Source organism: Mauremys reevesii, linkage group 9, assembly GCF_016161935.1.
Source record: "Mauremys reevesii isolate NIE-2019 linkage group 9, ASM1616193v1, whole genome shotgun sequence".
In the NCBI taxonomy this organism is placed as follows: Eukaryota; Metazoa; Chordata; order Testudines; family Geoemydidae; genus Mauremys; species Mauremys reevesii.
The window spans coordinates 8,432,522-8,453,305 of record NC_052631.1 but is presented as its reverse complement, the minus strand read 5'-3'; the positions used below and the strand labels follow the sequence as shown (position 1 = coordinate 8,453,305).

The 20,784-nt window shown below is 43.3% G+C and overlaps 1 long non-coding RNA gene across 2 annotated transcripts in view; it reads left to right on the top strand.

Annotated features, from left to right (window-relative positions):
* LOC120371849 overlaps positions 1-19,465 on the top strand; it is a 32,738-nt gene extending 13,273 nt beyond the window's left edge. The window contains exons 4-8 of one of the 2 annotated variants that reach the window (XR_005584611.1): positions 632-761; positions 3,313-3,445; positions 9,486-9,634; positions 11,505-11,597; positions 18,306-19,465. This is a non-coding gene — a long non-coding RNA (uncharacterized LOC120371849). Of the gene's footprint in view, positions 1-631; positions 762-3,312; positions 3,446-9,485; positions 9,635-11,504; positions 11,598-12,481; positions 12,687-18,305 lie in introns of those variants that run through there. The other variant, XR_005584612.1, reaches the window with a different exon arrangement.
* Positions 19,466-20,784: the final 1,319 nt, after the last annotated feature.

The following is a 20,784-nucleotide window of genomic DNA, read 5'->3' as shown; positions in this document are numbered from 1 at the left end:
CAGAAACCTCTCCATGCCATTGTGCTCCCCCTGTGTACTGGCCAGGCACATTCACAGTGCCCCCTAGTGGCCACCCACAGGAGGCAGGAGAGAATTGGACCTGTGACGGCTGCCCTCTTGGCCTATACACCGAGGATCTCCAGAGCCGAAAGCATGAGCTGCTATTGCGTGAGCTAAAGAGACAAGGCTCCCTAGCTGGGGGTCTAGCAGACTCATATCGGGCACAGTGAGCGGCCCTGAAACACACACTCACCAGTGGGCTCAGAGCCATGACCTACCCCTTCGCCTCCCAGCCAGTAGAGGTAGTTAGGTGCAGGGAGGTGTGCATAGGGCACCATCCTAAGGAGCAATGTGGGGGACATGTTCTGCTGTGCACCTAAATGGTCCAAGGAGGCGGGTGGGATTATGCTAATGGAGTTTCCACTGTGTGAACTGTGCAACACATGTCCCGCTTTACAAGTGGATGAATCTAAGCCTGGAACAATCCCAGGTCGCCTGGGAGAGGACACTTTCATTCCTTTATTCTAACAAGGAGACAAACTCACACAGTCACCATTGTAGGGTTTGTAAACCTGGCTGGATTGTGGAGGTTGCTGCACCAACCCTATATCTTCTATTCTGGACATTCTAGATGATGGAGGACAATGTGCAGCTAGACGGCCTAAGACCAAACAGATGGGACCAGTTCAGAGTAGCTGCAATCAGTGTCCACAGCACACGTGGTTTTGCTGCTCCAAGCAAACATTTCCACTCCTCTAGAGGTGAGAAACCAAAGACTGCGCTCTCCTTGTCTGTAGCATAGGGACCTGTTTGTTTTATGTGAAGGTTTGGACCTTCTTCCTCCGATGGACTCTTTCTCTGTCAAACCAGCATTATTTGTTTAAGGTAAAGGCACAAGGCTTGATGCCTGAGGGGGACATTCAGAGAGACCCGAGAGGGATGAGAGGTGCAGCAAGCCCTGTAACTGTGACAATCAGGGCCTGAAGTCCCATAGCCCTAACGGTGGTGAAGCTTTGCAAGGCGTGATATTTGCAAATTCTAATGACAAACATTACACCATTAGTAACTGAGTAGCTGCAGAAACATACCTTATGAAGCACCTGGAGACAATTTAACTAAGCAGTATTTCCATTCAGCTGGAATAGACAGGATTGGCTTCATTCTGTACTTCTTGAGCCTGATAACTGAGTAGGGAGCCTGTTGTGTTCTGTTCTATATTGGTTTCTCATACCACACTAATCACTGCAGTATCTCAGCACCTTCAAGTTGCGTGTTAGTTAACGTGACTCACATCTGTCATGCATGTGTTCTCTCATCCTCTGCCTGGGTGAGAAATGTCTGCAGCGGAGTGTTTTGGTCAGGATTTTTAAGATATATATCTGCTGCTCTGTGTATGTTAGAGAAGAAGTGTACCTTGCACTTGAAGCAGAAGGTGGTGTGGTTTGTGATGGTCCTTAATTGTAAGTCTGATCTGACCCAACCTTAATTACACATGTATTTTTTTTACTGATGCACCCAGTCCCATTGACTTCAATGGGGCCTCAGCATTTATGGAAAAGAGGCCACTTATTTAGATGCCTGTCACAGGATGCAAACACTTTTTAAGAAAGGTTTCAGAGTAGCAGCCGTGTTAGTCTGTATCCGCAAAAAGAACAGGAGTACTTGTGGCACCTTAGAGACTAACACATTTATTTCAGCATGACCTTTCGTGAGCTACAGCCCACTTCTTCAGATGCATAGAATGGAACACACAAACAGGAGATATTTATACATACAGAGAACATGAAAAGGTGGAAGTATGCATACCAACAGGAAGAGTCTAATCAATTGATATGAGCTATCATCATCATGGTGAAATAAATTTGTTAGTCTCTAAGGTGCCACAAGTACTCCTGTTCTTTTTTAAAGAAAGGTGGGCTTAGCTCCAGCTGTGACTAATTAACTGCCTCTCACCTGATGGGGCTAAGGCCAGGAATCAGGTGAGAGCCTTTAGATTACCTCGACCTGGAATACAAGGCCAACGACCAGCTTGGTTGGTAGAGAGACCTTCAGGGAAGACGTAGATACCTATAAGATCTGCAAGGAGGCCAGGCGCCAGTATCTGGATTATCTATTTCATTTATATTGGACTGTTTCTGAGAAACAAACTCCTCCTTGGAGAAAGTGCTTTGAGATCTTCTGTCACAAGGTGCTACAGAAGAGCAAAATATTAGTATTATTGTCTTTGCATGTTCTTATGCATTACTATTGGCTCTGATCATTCCCCTAGGTAGGCCAGACTATCTCCTCATGTAGCCAGTCTTTGCAGCTTAAAGGTTGATGAGAAGGGGAATGGCTTGCCCAGAAGATATCCACAGGATCAGGTCTATTTCAGTAGGTAGCTCCCTGCCCTTTAACATGCAAAAGAAGCATCTTACTTAAAACCGACAACAAAACCGTAAGATACTTTTCTGCATAGTCATTATAGCAGGGGACCTTAAAACTCAGTTGTAGATGTTAATTTAACCATTATGACTCCATTAGTCTAATTTGCAGGGAACATCTTTCACTAATTACCTGTGCTTCTAAATTAATCCAAATGTCCTTAGCTAAGAACTGTAGCAAGTCATAGGTCACTGCTCTGAGCTGCCATTGCATAGCTTAGGCCCTAGATGAAAGGAATTTCAGCGCTGATAGCAGGCTGGAGAATGGAAGCCTACATGACAGCTACTTAATCAGTGAACATAAAGACAAAGGGGCCATGGTTTCAGTGTAAAATTGGGCCATTGTTTTAAAAGTGGCATTTAGGCAGGGATGGAGTATGTCGATCATTAGCAGATAAAGGGACAGGCAGACTAAACATGAGACATTTCCCATACGCATTCCCCCTGATAGCTGGACTCCTGCTATACTCATCTTATTAGGGAAGCCAGAAATAGGTCCTTGGCTAAAAGGGATATATTATACCAAGTAACACAACATTTGGAATCAGACTTGGCACAGCCTGCGAATGGCTCTTTAAAGAGACATGATTATTGCAGAAAGTTACTTTAAGACATCTTCTATGAACAGGCGTTGTTGTTATCCCCATTTCACAAGTGGGGAAAATGAGGCAGAGAGAGATTAAGAACCTGCTCCAAAGCCTGTTGGAGTCTTTGCATTGACTCCAATGGGTTTGGATCAGGCTATATGTGACTTATGTAAGGTCACCCAAGAAGTCTGGCAGACATTGGAATAGATCCCAGATCTCCTTGATCCCAGTTTGGTGCCACAAGTAACTCTCCTCCTTCCAGTTAGAAAATCTTAAAACTTCCTCCTTTTCACCTGTTCCAGGACCGCTAACCCATCACCTGTGGAGTAGGTGAAGAGATAAAAGTTTTGGGTCATCATAAGATGAAATATACAAGTGTCCCCTTCCTGGTGTCTATTTTCTTCTCCTCCCACCTAGGGGACATGGTGGGAACAGGTGAGACTTGCTCTCTGCTGTTTTTTTTCATTATTATTCTTACCCTAACCCATAAACATTATAATCTGAGGGAGGATTAATTGGCCAAGTCCCATTAGGTGCCTACAGGGCAAGGTTCTCAGCTGCAGCCAAGCAGCACACTGTGCAGGTCCAGAGGGAGGTGCAAAACTCCCTGTTGAAATCCCTGAATCCCAGGCTGGCTGTGTGCAGTCCCAGTCATAAGTCTCAGCAGCCTGAAGGCTGCTCTAAATTATGCTGGTTCCCAACAGACCCAAGGAGACAGAATGACAAGATGGGGATCAAGATTAGGGGGAAGCTCCAGTCATGCCGCCTTTGCTCCCTCAGTGCTTCCGACTCTGGCATCTGGAAATGAAATAGTTTAGGAGTCTTTATGCAACCCCATGCACTGGCATAATCCTCCCTAGAGCCAATAATGCTGGTTTTACCATGTGTGTGTTTTATCATCACTCATGAGGATGAGGTAGTTTTAATTTGCGGAACCTAAAGTCATCAGCAAAAGTTTAAACCCTCCTGCATCAGGCCATAGATTAACCATTAATTGCCTGGTATTAGACAAAAGCTTCCCCCACACGTCCCAGTATGTTACTGCATAATTGTTGATGACTGGGGTTTTGAACCATTCTCTGAAGCATCCATTCCTGGTTGCTTTCAGAAGCAGGATACTGTTGGCCTGATATACTGTGGCAATTCCTTCCTTCCTATGTGGACACTCATCTGCTACTTTTCCTTCTGAGATTCCTCCAACTCTTTTAAAGCAAAGAAGGCCAGAAACAGTCATTAGTCCATCCACCGTGGGTCATCCATCATTTTACAATAAAAAATTTCAAACCGTTCACCCCATTGATCTGTCATTGTAAGCAGATGACTGGAGTCTGTACTGTGCCTTTCAACTATGCATTGCTGTTCGTGCAGCCTAGGCAGGTTGTAGAGAATTAGAGGTGAAGAGATGAACAGGATTAAAAAAAAGGTAGTAAAGCAGCTGCTTAATGAGTCAAGCTGGCGTTCCAATGGAAAACGACCTTTCCATTCTTTGTCTGCTGTTAATTATACAGGTTTTTTCACTGGGGAACATATTAGCACTGTTACCACACTTTAATATGTTTCACCTCATGCAAGATCACTCTTTCATCTTTGTCCCATTTCGCTCATTCCTAGCAATCATCACAAGTCGTTCGCATCCATCTTTTCTTAAGATGCCTTGCCCCTGCCTTATGCATCTGTTGCCTTGTTTCTTTTGTTACAGCTAACAGCTGTTCTTCTCATACAGAGTCTAGGTGTGAGAGGAATTCTAAGTACAGGTGGTCCCAATCTGCAAAGTTCACATGTGGGTCTAAATGGTCCAAAATTTCAGTAGTATTTGGAGCTGCAATTTGGATCCAAGCCCATCTATAGTTATGACAGTGGATCAAAGTTGCAGATCCAAATACTACTAAAATATAGTTAGGATTTACAATACTGATGTGTTTTATGCTGGTAGTTAGGCCTAACCTAATTCTGTAAAGACTTAAACACAGGCCTAACCTCTATGCCAGTATTCTTTCTCTGTCATGTGAAATATCTCAGTTGGCCTCCTTTCTTTTCCAGTGGTTATTCTCATATTTGGATGACATGTTTAAAATAACCCAGAATATTGCATGTTCTATTTTCCTGCAGATCCTTTTCCTCCAGAAGCCCCTAAGAACCTCAGACAGGGCAACTTTACTATTGGTCACGATGGTTCTCTCAGTATCATCATTAGCTGGGATGCCCCTCCCAAAGGAAACTTGGAAATCCACCATTACAAAATTTACTGGAGCCTACGGGTACCCAGGAAACCCATGATGGCAGCAAGGAAGGATAACTGGAAAATGAGAAGAGTGCACGTGATATTGTTGCATGTATTGCCAAGAATTCCTTCCCGGGTGACGTCTCCCAGAGTCCATCGGTGGCAGTCATTCTAGCTCTGCGTTTGGGTACATCTATGCCTCTTTGTGCCACCTCCTTCTCACTATTTGTTCTTTTTCCCCAGTTTGGTTGTATCTGGCTTGCCTCTAGTTTTAATATATGTTTGTTAGTGCAGGGAGCAAAAAACAATCACAGATACTCTACTGGGAAATAGACACTTAAAACTAAACCTACCTGTGCCATCAAAATTGCTCCATCAAGCCCCTTTGCTTTCTCTTTCCTTACCCGATCCCTATTTGTGCTCTGGTGTCATTACACCCTAGTAAGAGTGCAAGCTCCTTGTCTTCGTACAGGTCTGTAAAGTGCCATGTGTCTTATGGCACCATAGAAATAAAAAGCAGTTATTCAGAGGTGGATCTATAAGAAAATGATGCACGTGAGCATAACCAGGAGGGTAGGTGCTAACCAATCATGCAGCCTAGAAGATGTTTCACTTTTTTAATGACAACTATATATAGATAGATATTTTAAGATCCTAAATATGTGGTATCCTTTGTTCCAGGTGAAGTCTGAAATAGAACTTAGGATACTCCCGGCTAACACAGAGTACCCGATGGAGGTACAGGCTGTAGCTTTCTGGGCACAGAAATGTCTGAAGAGTGCAAAGTCTCAGCTGCTGTTCAATTCACCCCCACTTGGTGCATCATCAGCCCTTAGTGAATTTTGCTTCCAGCTCTGTCGGTCATTTTATTGTCTGTGAATTTTTTCCCTCTTGGAGTGAAGATTCCCATGAAGACTCTGACTTACCCTGAATTAGTAGGGAAATTCCATGTTTTGCTCTCTCTGCTTCCTTTACTGCTGCCCTCTTATCTGCCCTAACTCCTCTGCTGCCGCATTCTAACTTTCCATGCCTGTGTGGAATGAATTCGGTACTTCTCTGTCCAATTAGATGAAGGTGCATGTCACACAGCCACCACTACAATTATCCTCGGCTGAAACCAGTAACAATGGATCGCTATGCTCCAGCGCCCATCAGGTTTGAGGACTCTTTCAGTGCCAACACAGACCGCTGTCCATCCTCAGCAGCCCCTCTGTGGATTGATTACAGCCCTTCCCAAGCCACAGCCTTGTGATCTGAAGTGCCTGTGGTCCAGTTAACCCTCCTTGTTTTCTCTTCCTCTCCAAAGGAGCAGAATCTTTGGGTGAAAATCTTGGTTGGCAGTTTTGCCATTGACTTCATCCTTTCTCGTCTCCCAGGATGGCCAGTTACCACGTGTTCCCCCCTAAATATCAACAGTCCAGAACAAATTATAGTTATGCTAAAAAGATTGTTATTAAAGTACTAGAAAGAACATAAAAATCTAAGCAAAACATTTACACTTCATCTCACCCAGACACAAACTAGAGTGCTCTAGTGCAAGAGGTAAGGCTGGATTACTAAGTGTAAAGGATGACAGCCTTGACCTTTATATGTTAGAAGAAGTCCAAAGACTTTTTTATGTGGCGTGCTGAGCTTGAAGCTGCAAGAAGTACAGTGTTGGTACATTTACCCTGAGGGTAGGTGATACCCAGAGCAGAGTATGTGAAAGGAGCAGCTGTTAGGACATTGCACAAGGCAGTACGAGGAGCATCAGTGGACCATGACAAAGAATTTCTACCTCATTATACCCTGCAAAGTAACTGGTTTCTGTTCACCACACGCTGATCAAGGTCCCCACCCCACCCCCTTCGCTGCTGGATGTTGTGCATTCACTACAGAGTTGGCAGGAGGGATTGGCCTGTTCCTGTGTGCGCTGCAAAAGAAGAAATCCTTTGCCTGACCATCTGTCAGAGTGCAGATCTTGTATGCCGTGTGGATGCTGGATGTGTATTGCAGCTGTGCCCTTTGCTGCACCGTCTTTCTTTGTGAGAGATTACTGGGAAAGCAGAATTTACACAGCTATTCCTGCAACTCTGTTAATCGTGCCCTTTGAATGTTACCACTGCTGGGTTAGCACAAATATCACTCCTGTGCCCTGCATTATAAAAGGCAAAACTGCATCTCCACAATCTCCTTGTTCTATGTGTATTTTCCGCCTCTTTTCAGGGTTTAAATGAATGGAAGTCTGATGTCATCAACATGTTGCTGTTCGTTCATGCTGATATTTAATACCTCAGACACACACTCGACTTTACGTACCCTGAGCATCTTGCCCGTTGCAGGCCTTGCAGAATGAGGTGTTCTGGATAAGCCAAGTGGAAAAGATCTCGGAGGAAATCACACCACCAACAAACTGGTGTCCTCTGTCATTTCACAGGACAGACAGAGGCATGGGCTGTAGCAGTGCATATTTCCTCACCCTGTTTTTCCAGGCTGCCACTGGGACGGAGGGTGATGACCTGTAGGGATGAAAAGGTAACTCAGTCTCCACTTGCCTGTCCATCCATAGCCCAATCCTGTTCCTATCGAAGGCAACAACAAAGCTATTATTGGCTTCAGTGGGAACAGGGTTGGGCCCTTAGTCTTTAGCTTTGCTACTATGGCTACCAGAAAATGCATGTGATGTGTCCACCTGTCCAGTAGGAATTAGGCTGACACCCCTCCCCCAACTCATTTCACATAGCCATCAGAAAGCAACAGCCTTCAGTCACTGCCAACCTGGGCCAAACTGAACCCCGTGACCTGGAGTAAAAGGCTCCGTGTCTCATTACCAGCCTGTCCCCAATCATACAATCTACACTAGGATGTTTTTCAGTTAGTTCTAATGTTGGTCTTTATCCAGCCATTGAGCTGCGACTGTTCAGATTCTGTGGTATTTTTGAAGGCAAGCTTAATTTTTTTTACCTTATTCTACATACTGTAGTTTAAAACAACCAAATCGTGGGTTTATTTAGACTCTACACATTGGTCCGAGTGTGTGTGTGTATATCTATATCTATCTATCTATCTATCTATGTGTGTGTATATATGTGTGTGTATATATGTGTGTGTATATATATATATAGTGTGACAAAGTTCCTCCTCTGCCTTGGTGGGTCCTGCGCTTATTGGCGGATTTGCTCACCTCAGTGATCTTCCCCTCTGGTGGAACCCACAGTCTGGGTCAACTCCTCCTGTGTCTGATCAGGAGTTGGGAGGTTTGGGGGGAACCTGGGCCCGCCTCTACTCCAGGTTCCAGCCCAGGCCTTGTGGATTGCAACTGTCTAGAGTGCCTCCTGTAACAGCTGCATGACAGCTACAACTCCCTGGGCTACTTCCCCATGGCCTCCTCCAAACACCTTCTTTGTCCTCACCACAGGACCTTCCTCCTGGTGTCTGATAACTCTTGTACTCCTCAGTCCTCCAGCAGCACACCCTCTCCCTCTCCCTCATCTTCCTCTTCCTCTCAGCTCCTTGTGCCTCTTGCTCCCAGCTCCTCACACACACACCTCACTGACTAACTGGGAGGCTTTTAACTAGTTCCAGCCAGCCCTTGATTGGCTTCAGGTGTCCCAATCAATGTAGCTATTTCCACTGCCTTCTAGAAAGATCTTAATTGGCCCCAGGTGTCTTGATTAACCTGGAGCAACTGCCATTTGGTTACCATGGTACCAGGGATTTGTTTCGCCTGGGGCTAACATACCTGTTCCTCACTACTTTACTGTAGCCATCTGGCCTTGCCCCATCTCATAATATATATATTATATTCAGAATCAATAGATTTTAAAAGAAACCTTTCCAGGGTGATGTTCCTGAAGATTATTTTTTATATTTACTGATATTTATGTCAGGTTGGAAGTCTGATATTGTTGTATTTTATTCATACTGCTTTGACTGTTAATATAGCTATAGTGCCTGACCCTGTAAACCCAAACACATGTGCATAGCTCCACTGAATTCAATGGGACTATTGGCACAAGTGAAGTCTAGTCATGTGAATAAAAATTTGCACCACCATGTTCCATGACTATGGGGTCAGTCCTACAAAGTGCTGATTTGCCTGCTGGGAGGTGCTGAGCATTTTCAGCTCCCACTGAAGTTGATGGGCATTAACATCAATCAGTATTTCTAGGAGGCGCTCAGCACCTTCCAGGATCAGGCCCTTACATCTCCTGTTGCAATTTTACAGCAGACTGTTACTATAAATATGTGATATCTCCATGTTTTTGCATTCAGATTCGAGGTCTGATCCACTCAGTCTCACTGCAGAGGTATCTAATGAATAGCCAACATCCCATGAAGTACTCCACTTAAGACTAGAAGCAGCATCTCTTATTATTATGATTGTCAGTTGCAAGTGGAAGTGCAGTGGAAGAAAGGAAAAGGTAATGTAACACAGGAATGAAATAATGTACAATCAGTAACTCCGTGAGGAGTAAGTGGACTCATCTTAAGTTTGAAAATGAGGATACGCTGATGGTTAAAAGAGGTCATTCGGCTTCTGGCAGCAGGGACAGAGCTTGTAATGTTTGACATAAGAACTGCATTCTTGGCTAAGCGAGTAATAAACTGCATCACTGCGATCTTATCCTGTGAAATAAGTCTGATCAGTAAGTGGGCCCTGATTCATCAAAGCACTTAAACGCATGCTTAAGTCCATCACTATTCAGCAAAGTATTTCAGCATAGATTTAACGTTAAGCCCATGCTGAAGTCACTTTAACTTCAGTGTTTTAAGTCGAGGCCGTAAACATCAGCTTAAAATGTATTCATTGCTTTTGAAGTCATTTGGGTCTATAATGAAAGTTTCCTGTGTTGTGCTATGGAATAATATTTTTGTTTGACCAGCTAATGGTTAAGGGCTCCTTGCCATGCTAGTGCAGAGGGGGCGCTGGTCGGGCCCAGCAGAAGAGCACTTCCAGCTGAGTCCTCCATTGTGGACCCAAGATCCACAGAATCTGGGCCATGACTCCTTATAGGTCCTCAGGCTCTGCATTATGGGCAGCTCACATCCTCTGCCGTCCCGTTAGGGTGACCAGATGTCCCAATTTTATAGGGACAGTCCCAATATTTGGGGTTTTGTCTTATATAGGCACCTACTACCCCCCATTCCCATCCTCATTTTTCACACTTGCTATTTGGTTATTCTATTTCCCGACCTCCAGCTGGCCTCTCCACCAGAGGGGTTGGCGTAGAGGCACCGGAGGGGGGTGGGTGGGGGATGTGTTTATGTTGAGTTCTTTGCGAAATCAAATTCAGAGGGCCAAATTCTGCTCCTTGTTACACCATATAAATCCAGAGTAACTCCATTAACTTCAATAGAGCTGTGCAGGGTTTAACCCATTGTAAATGAGAACAGTAAAGCTGGAAGAAAATTGGAATTTTCATCCCATAGGAAATTCTGCTAGTTCAATATTTGTTGTTATCCCAAGTTGAGACAAAAATTTGACATACTGGATTTTTTTAAAGGACAGAAAATTCCAAAATAATTTGATTTGGAAATGTCGAATGGCTACATTTCAGCTCAGTATAGCATTGAACCGTGACTGCCTGAGCTGCCCCAATGCCTCATGGGAGTTGTAATTCTGGTGTTTCAAGCCACAATTCTCCATGAACTGGGCTCTGAGGCTAGACTATATCTCTAATAGTGCTCCTTGGTGATGGAACTCCCATCATGCATTGTGGTAGTTCAGCCAGAGAGGAGACTGGTACATTAAGGGAGAGGAGAAGGAAGGCAGGAGACAACTGAATTACATCTCCCACAAGGTGGCTCGGGCAGATGCAGATTAATGTTTGGCCAGAAATGAAATGTTTCAATTTGACAAACTAAAATCTTTCAGTCTGGCTTTACCTGACCCAGAATTAAGTATTTTCCCAATGGAAAAAAACAAAAAATGTTGGCAATACCAAAATTTTTCACTGGAAAATTTCAGTTGTCAAAACTGCATTTTCCATGTAAAAAATCTTTTGATAGAAAATTCCAACCAGCTTCCGAGAACGAGGTTTGCCCCAAGAGGTAAAATCCTGGCTGCATTGAAGTCAAGGGAAGTGTTGTTATTGATTTCAGTCAGACCAGGATTTCATCCATGGAGTTTTTTCTTTTGCAGCAGGAGGGAATTGTGTGGGTCTTTATCTGGAGGTACCAATGCATCCTTAAAGCCAATGGCCCATTTAAAAAAGTGGCAGTTGTGTGTCTCATTGCTTCACCGGAGGTGCGGTTCCACCAAGAGTAACATGTTTTTGGTTTTTATTCCAGAGAGCCACAAAGAGTCTAGCACGTACTTGTTAAAATGGAAACCAATAGTATGTGCTGCCAAGTACAGCAGCAGAAGAAAAGGCAGCCGTTCAGGTAAGTCCTGGACTCCACTGTGCTGTGTTTAAAAGCATCACTGTGAACTGTTTATGTGAAGGGGAATCAGTGCTGAATGCTGTAGGCGCCAGGTGCAGTCCTTACTTCTACTTTAGGAGCTGTGCTGTAGATCATAGCGTCTCTGTTCATTTGGTCTCAGTGCACCGCATGATTCACCTACTGGAGAGGCTTCCTGTCAGTACAGAAGCAGCAGATTTTATTAACCGCCAGAGAGTCCAATTTGGGAGCAGACATTCAGTCCTAGGCTGCAGGCAGATTATTAACAATCTCCTATGAGCAGGGAGCAATTCCTTGTATTGCTAGGTCAGGGAATGACCCTGAGCTAACAATTTTACCCTGGGGCAAAGTGATATGATAATAGCCAGAGAGAGAAGAGAAATAAGAGTAGGGGTAGAGGGAAATAACATTTTCTTTTCAGTGGAAGTTTTTTTCCCCTAAGACGTCTTCCTAAGATATATGGAGCTTCGGAAGACGTGTTGCTAAGTTTGTTCAGAATTCTTTTATTAAAAAATTTAAATAAAAATACAGATGGGTCTGGACCAGAACCCTGGATCTAAACTAGGGCTGTCAAGATATTAAAAAACTAATTGCAATTAATTGCACCGTTAAACCATAATAGAATACCATTTATTTAAATATTTTTTGACATTTTCTACATTTTCAAATATATTTTTTTCAGTTACCACACAGAATACAAAGTGCATAGTGCTCACTTTATATTATTATTTTTATTACAAATATTTGCACTGTAAAAATGATTTTTCAATTCACCTCAGTCCACTCAGTCCTACTTCTTGTTCAGCCAATCACTCAGACAAACAAGTTTGTTTACATTTGCAAACCTTAATGTGTCGTTGCTACAGGAATCATCTCCAAAGGGCAACATTATTCTTCTCTCTACAGAATGCTGCCAATGCAGGTTCCCTGGACTGCATCGTCCTAGGTACTATCTGTGCTGACTTCAGAGTTGTGTTTGAGCATTGTTTGCAACTACCCTGTGTTGTAATTTAGAATGGGGAGGGCCAAGCAATACTTTGAAAAACTCTGTGCTGGGCCAGGCTAAAACACTGCTTTAGAGAAAGGGTTTTAACATGCTCTGCTCCATCCACATGCTAGCTGGACAGACTGTTCTAAACAGGCTGATCAGGAATCCTGTTTTTAATGTGATTTTTAAACACAGCAGTGAAGCTAGTGTAGATGGGGCTTGGCTGCTTTCCAGCAACCCTGACTGTCTGCTGGGAGAGATAATAAAAGCAATTGATAGCAAGCTTGTTAAAAAGGTTCAATAATACATTATAGAAGCTGAAAAGTAATTCTAACAAGCTTTCTTGCCGCATTCTTCTACCCGGAGCTGGCTGCTCCCCACTGCACTCCAGCCTTCTACAAATTAATGCATGCAACTTTTTCCTTCTAGCCTGGCAGCAAGGCAGAGATTGTGATCAGTTATTCCCTTTGGATGAAGCAAAAAGAATTGCTGGAATATTTCTTAGGCCGTCAGGACATTAACTTCTAAATTTAATGCACAGGGCTTACGGCTTCTCTGGGCAATGGAGATGTGGCTGGTTTTGAAACAGCTTTTAGTTTGACAAAGTCTATTGCCCCTATGAAAAAAGCTGTGGTGAGTGATGGTTCATGCATATTTTCTTCAATTGTCTATGAATTAGAATGAGGAGATCTATGAATTGTCACCCATAGGTTTCTATCCTACCTGCTATAAGCAGTGTCCAGCTATTCCAGACACACATTGCATTTGTTACATGTGGGCAGAATGCCTGTGTGTAAATTTCATCTTGAGCAGCTATTGAAAGCAGCAGCTAGAAGCAGGCAGGACTTGACCCTACAGTTCATGGCAGCAGCTGTGCCTGTCTGCTGTCAGGCTCAGTCACATCAGAGAACACTGGAAAGTGGAAATTATAAGAGCAATTTTACAATATCTCTATAAAATGTTATAGCATCAAAATGGGCAGGCAAGGGACCAGCCGTGGTTGGAAGTCCAGTATTCTGTCGCACTGCTGAGGGCTAGATGCTGTTATCTTTTGTTTTTAATAGGGCTGCCGATTAATTGCAGTTAATTCACGTGATTAACTCAAAAAAATTAATTGCGATTTTAAAAAATCGCGATTAATCGCACGGTTAAACGATGGAATGCCAATTGAAATGTATTAAATACTTTTGGATATTTTTCTACGTTTTCAAATGTATCCATTTCAGTTACAACACAGAATACAAAGTGTACAGTGCTCACTTTATATTATTTTTATTACATATATTTGTCCTGTAAAACACACAATAAATTTCAATTAATCTAATACAAGTACTGTAGTGCAATCTCTTTATCATTAAAGTTGAACTTACAAATGTAGTTTTTTGTTACATAACTGCACTCAAAAACAAAACAATGTAAAACTTTAGAGCCTGCACTTCTACTGAGTCCTATTTCTTATTCAGCCAATCACTAAAAGAAACAAGTTTGTTTTCATTTAGGGGAGATAATGCTGCCCATTTCTTAATTACAAAGTCACCTGAAAGTTGAGAACAGGCATTTGCATGGCACTGTCGTAGCAAGATATTTACGTGCCAGATACGCTAAAGATTCATATGCCTCTTCATGCTTCAGCCATCGTTCCAGAGGATGTGCGTCCATGCTGATGACACTTGTTAAAAAAATAATGTGTTTATTAAATTTGTGACTGAACTCCTTGGGGGAGAATTGTCTGTCTCCTGCTCTGTTTTACCTGCATTCTGCCATATATTTCATGTTATAGCAGTCTCGGATGATGGCCCAGCACATGTTGTTTGTTTTAAGAACGCTTTCACTGCAGATTTGACAAAATACAGAGAAGATACTTGTGACAGGCTGGGCCCTTTGGGGCGTCACCTGATGTACTGGGATGCAGGGCCAGCTCTGGCTGTTTTGCCGCCCCAAGCAAAAAAAACCAAAAAAACTGCAGGACGGCCGAAGCCAGGGTGCAGGGAGACTCCCTGCAATGCAGACATGCCCTGGGCAGCGGAGTGCATGCCCCGGCTAGCAGGGGGAGGGTCAGGGAGTGGGGGATGGAGAGAGAGAAGGGCTTCCTTCAGCTGGGGCACTCGCCACGCGGCCTCTCCTGCTGTGCCGCCTGCAGATGGAGTGCACAGCCTGCTCCCAGCAGGGCACTCCCCTCCTCCGTGCCACCGCCCCCTACAGGGCGGCTGGAGCGGCAAACCAAAAAAAAAAAAAAGTGCGGGGCGGCTGAAGCGGCGAAGAAAAATAAATAAATAAATAACCTGCGGAGCGGCGAAGCAAAAAAAAAAAGGATTGGAGGGAAGCTGCCCCTTAGAATCTGCTGCCCCAAGCACGAGCTTGTTCAGCTGGTGCCTGGAGCTGGCCCTGCTGGTATGCCACTGAGTCAGCCTATTCTGCCAGCTTGAGTCCCCTTTACCTGACCTTGCCGAGTTAGGCTCACAAGCCTCTTCCAGCCAAGCACACAGGCAGGGCCACACCCAGCTGCACAGAGACAGATCCGCTCTGGAAAGATTCAGCCTTAGGGGCTTGTCCCAGCACCCTGGTGCCCATTCCCATTAATGGGTACAAACCCAAAGGTTTTATGAAATTTGCCCCCTCCCTCAATGTGGAGGGAGATAGGCACAACTTCTTGCCCTCCCCCCATTAGAAATTACATAAACTGGGTTATATTATAAACAAGCAATAAGTTTATTAACTACAAATGGTGATTTTTAAGTGAATATAAGAGATAACAGGCAGAACAAAGCAGATTACTGACCAAATAAAGCAAAATACGCAAGCTAAGCTCAATATACGTAAGAAACAGGTTACAAAATGTAATTTCTTACCCTAAATATTATTTTAGGCAGGTTGCAAAGTTTCTGTGGTTCAGAGTTCTAGTTTTATTCCTTTTCGGAGTGGACCCCCTCTCTCAGTCTGGACTCACCCTCTGCCTTCCCTTCAGGTGGCTTTAGCAGTCTTTCTTCTTGGGCAGACCGGCCATGGACAGGAGGAGTCCTGTTTGCCTTCCTCCCCACCCTTAAATAGGATTTACATAAGGCGGGAATCCTTTGTTTCCCAAATTTGACCCCCCTCCCTTCCAGTGGAGAGTTACAAGAAGTCCTAGGTGATGTTTAGTATTAGGTGACAAGACCACCTGACTCTGTCGTATCTGAGTGTCTATGTGGCAGTGGCATTATGGAGCGTCTGCAGGAAGGCCAAGCCTTTTCACGGTTCATTGTCCTTGCTGTTGGGTCATCAGGCCTGTCTGGCTTTTCTGTTGTTGTACCTGAAGTGTTAGCTGTGGGCATCACCCAAAGTAGCATAGTTGAAATACAGATACCTAGTCAATATTCCCAACTTCAGATACAGAAATGATACAGGCATACAAATTGGATAATCGCATTCAGTAAAATATATCCTCTTCAATGATACCTTACAAGACCCATCTTGCATAAAGTACATCTCAGTTATGTCATATTCATATCATAAGCATATTTTCATAAGGAACATGGAGTGAAACGTCACAATACCAATATAAAATTTCTAAAGATAGATACAGTACTTGACCCAAGGTTTAAGAATCCGAAGTGCCTTCCAAAGTCTGAGAGGGACGGGGTGTGGAGCATGCTTTCAGAAGTCTTAAAAGAGCAAAACTCTGATGCAGAAACTACAGAACCCAAACCACCAAAAAAGAAAAGCAACCTTCTGCTGGTGGCATCTGATTCAGATGATGAAAATGAACATGCGTCAGTCAGAACTGCTTTGGATTGTTATTGAGCAGAACCGGTCATCAGCATGGATGCATGTCCCCTGGAATGGTGGTTGAAGCTTCAAGGGACATATGAATCTTTAGTGCATCTGGCATGTAAATATCTTGTGAGGCCGGCTATAACAGTGCCATGCGAACACCTGTTCTCACTTTCAGGTGACGTAAACAAGAAGCAGGCAGCATTATCTTCTGCAAATGTAAAAAAACTTGTTTGAGCGATTGGCTGAACAAGAAATAGGACTGATTGGACTTGTAGGCTCTAAAGTTTTACATTGTTTTATTTTTGAATGCAGGGTTTTTTTGTACGTAATTCTACACTTGTAAGTTCAACTTTAATGATAAAGAGATTGCACTACAGTACTTGTATTAGATTAATTAAAATATCTTTTGTTTTTTACAGTGCAAATATTTGTAATAAAAAATAAATATAAAGTGAGCACTGTACACTTTGCATTCTGTGTTGTAACTGAAATCAATATATTTGAAAATGTAGAAAACATCCAAAATATTTAAATAAATGGTATTCTATTATTGTTTAACAGCGCAATTAATCGTGATACATTTTTTAATCGCTTGACAGCCTAGTTTTTAATATACATTCTACCCATGATTTGACATTTTAGGAGTTTTCACATTGGGATGAGGGTGAATGTGTTGCAAATGGTTCAACAAATCCCATTGCAAGCTGCAAAGTTAGAGGCCTGATCCTGCAAGGTGCTGAGTGCCCTCAATGCCTATTGAGTTCAATGGAAGTTGGGGGCACTCAGCACTTCGAAGGGTTTCAGTGAGGTGGCCCAAGTTTTATTTAGGGAATAATTGGGGTCACTTTTCTTATTTATGAATTACCTAAAGCTCAGCTGTAGATGTATATATCCATGTATTTATCTGGTCCTTATCACTGTACTGACTGAGCACCCTGGAATCATTAATGCATTTTATCCTCACCACACCCCTGTAAGGTAGGGAAGGACTATCTCCATCTCACTGAGCACAGAATAGATTAAGTGACTTGCACAAGATCACACAGGAAGTTTGTGGCTAAATCAGGAACTGAACTGGGCCGCCTGAGTCCTAGTCCTGTGCCCTGTCCATAAGAGGCTTCCTTTTCCTAAAAATAAAATATAATCAGTATTTTAGCAAAAAAAAAGCTTCCATTCATTCATATCACGTGTGTTCTATAGTAATCAGTACTTAAATTCATCCTGAATTACAGATGTCTGGATTTGTAATTTCAAGCTACAAGAAGTATATTTATATAACATTGTTTTTCTTTCTGACTGTCCTGTGCAACATGGACAGTTTTACGACAATATCTGCTTCCCTATTTGTCCTGTTCTTTTAAACCCGGGCATCACCAGCTGGCTAGGCAAATGATGTTGAAACCTGAGAAGCTAATGGCTTTCAGGAGTGTAAATGGTTCCATCGAAGGAGAATTTTACCAGCAGGCTTTGCAGAGTCACCGATCACGCCTGCCAGTGACTGGCTATCAGTTTAGCTGGACAGAAATCTCTAGCATCAGTCAAAAAGCTGCTGTCCCTGATTGTCGTGCCTCCCAGAGACTAATACTTCCTCCTGTAAGGGTAATCAGTTTCAGTCCACTAAAGGAGTCATACGACACATTCTATTAGAACGCATTAGGAATTTTCTGTAATATGGTATTTATTGCTGGGAGCTATAAGACCAGGCTCATTGGTGCAGTGTCTCTGCAGACAGATCATCATCAATACACTCTGCTCAGACATTCAGCTCAGATCTTTAATTTCCTTCCTTTACCTGTGGTCATTTGTCTTTGGCTAGGGGAACGTGCAGAACTTCCTACAGAATAGGGAAGGGATATTTGCTAAATGGCTATTAATGCAATCACCTTTAAAATGTTTATTGGGCAAAAATTTTGCTCTTGGCTAGACTGGTGTAAATCTTGTCATCACAGTAGCTAATCTGGATTTACACCAGTGTAAATCCATTGAAGTGGATCGGAAGTTTCACGCTGACTTCAGTGGGCTTTGGATCAGGCTCTAAATGGACTTGTGGACTGGGAGAAAAGAAGGGTATTTTTTTAAACATGTTAGCTACCAGATTTTAACTAACACTCATGTAGACAGGATTTAATGCCTTTAAAAACACGTTAACTGGTCATGATAGACACTAGGCTCTGCCTTAGAGTCAGCCACGACCAGCTAACATGGTTTTAAAGGTGTTGAATCCTGTTTCGGCTAGGTCATAAGTGATGTTTTAAAAGTGTTATGTAAAATGTGTTTTAAAAGAAGACCTTTTCCCGTAGTCTAGACAAGACTAATGGGAGCTGAATTGGTCCACTCTCTACTGATCTGCCCACTTAGCATTCCCTAGGAAGGCTCAGACCCTGCAAATAGGGCTGGATGATTCGGGCGTACGCTGCCAGTTTGTTACAATGCACAAGTGCCAGAATATAAATCTAGCTAAACCAAATAATAAAAACATGAAGGGGTTAGTGAGAGACACTGGGCAGATACTGTTCTAAAGTGCAGTAAAATACTTCTTGAACAGTGGTGAGTCTAGGTGCTATTATAGAGCGGCAGTGTGGCCTAGTAGGCAGGGGACTCAGCTAGGAGATGGGAATTCAATCCCTTGCCCTGCCACAGAGCTGTTGTGTGACTCTGGGCAAGCCATGTCACTTCTGTTTCCTCTCCCATCCTTTGTCCATTTAGATTTTAAGTTATTTAGGGCAGGATATAGTGTCTGTCACTGCCTGTGTGCAGCATCTGGCACAATGGGGGTTGGCCGCAGCCAATGCTTCAAAGCACTACGGCAACCACTTACCAAACTGACGTTCAAGTGCTCTCAGCCACTGGTCATGGGCAGCCACACTGGGAACCTTTCAAACACCAGAGGCTGAAGCTGCAGGCTAATAAGGTTAGTTAGTCACCTGGGGCCTAACTCTGCAAACTCTGGTGCACATGAATAATCCAATGGGATTACTCACATTAGTGGAGTTACTTGCATGAGTTCAATGTTTGCAAGATGGGGCCTCATAGACATGCATTCATTCTAAGGGCACTAATCATACAAAGTGGATAGTTCTCTGAAAACATCCACTCAATGTGCAGAGGCAGTCAAAAAAGCGAACAGAATGTTGGGAATCATTAAGAGAGGGATAGATAATAAGACAGAAAATATTATATTGCCTGTATCCAAATCCATGGTACACCCACATCTTGAATACTGCATGCAGATGGGGTTGCCCCATCTGAAAAAGGATATATTGGAAATGGTTCAGAAAAGGGCAACAAAATGAATAGGGGTATGGAACACCTGGCATATGAGGAGAGATTAATAAGACTGGGACTTTTCAGCTTGGAAAAGAGACGACTAAAGGGGGATATGATAGAGGTCTATAAAATCATGACTGGTGTGGAGAAAGTAAATAAGGAAGTGTTATTTACTCCTTCTCATAACACAAGAACTAGGGGCCACCAAATGAAATTAATAGGCAGCAGGTTTAAAACAAACAAAGGGAAGTATTTTTTCAGACAACGCACAGTCAACCTGTGGAACTCCTTGCCAGAGGATGTTGTGAAGGACGAGACTATAACAGGGTTCAAAAAAGAACTAGATAAGTTCATGGAGGATAGGTCCATCAATGGCTATTAGCCAGGATGGGCAGGGATGGTGTCCCCAGCCTCTGTTTGCCAGAAGCTGGGAATGAGTGACAGGATAGATCACTTGATGATTCCTGTTCTGTTCATTCCCTCTGGGGCACCTGGCATTGGCCAATGTTGGAAGACAGGATACTAGGCTAGATGGACCTTTGGTCTGACCCAGTATGGCCATTCTTATATTCTTATGTTCGGTGAATGTATGTATTTCTAAGTTTGAAGTGAGATGCACAGATATTTATATGTACCTGTATGTTCCGTACACTAACATCCAGGAACGATGGAATGCTAGCCCTTTGACGATATCTTCAGCTTTAGTCTGCCTCTGAGGTGAAATGGAGTAAAGTACATTTGCCTCTTAAAATTATTTCAGTTGTAATAATGTTTATTTGTGGCTGAGTTTCCCTGTTTGACTGTTCTTCCATTGTTTAGCGAATGCAGGCTGATTGTAAGCAAACCTCCAAATAAAACATGATTATGTGAAACTTGACCTCTACCTAACAGAACCTACTGTGGCTTGGCTGTCTGTACTTAAGAGGCTCAGCAACCAGTTGGTTCACTGTGTATTATGGTTCCCCTTCTCGTAGCTAGCTGCTCCACATAAGAACCCACCACTGCTACAACATAATGGAGCTACTCAGTGATGAGCTGCCAAAATATTAACAACCGGTTCCCTCCTCCTCACCCCACGAGGGGGTCGTCCCCTCCCACCCCCTGGGACTCTTGCCCCATCCAACCTCCCACATTCCTTGACACCCCACCCCCAGGATCCCT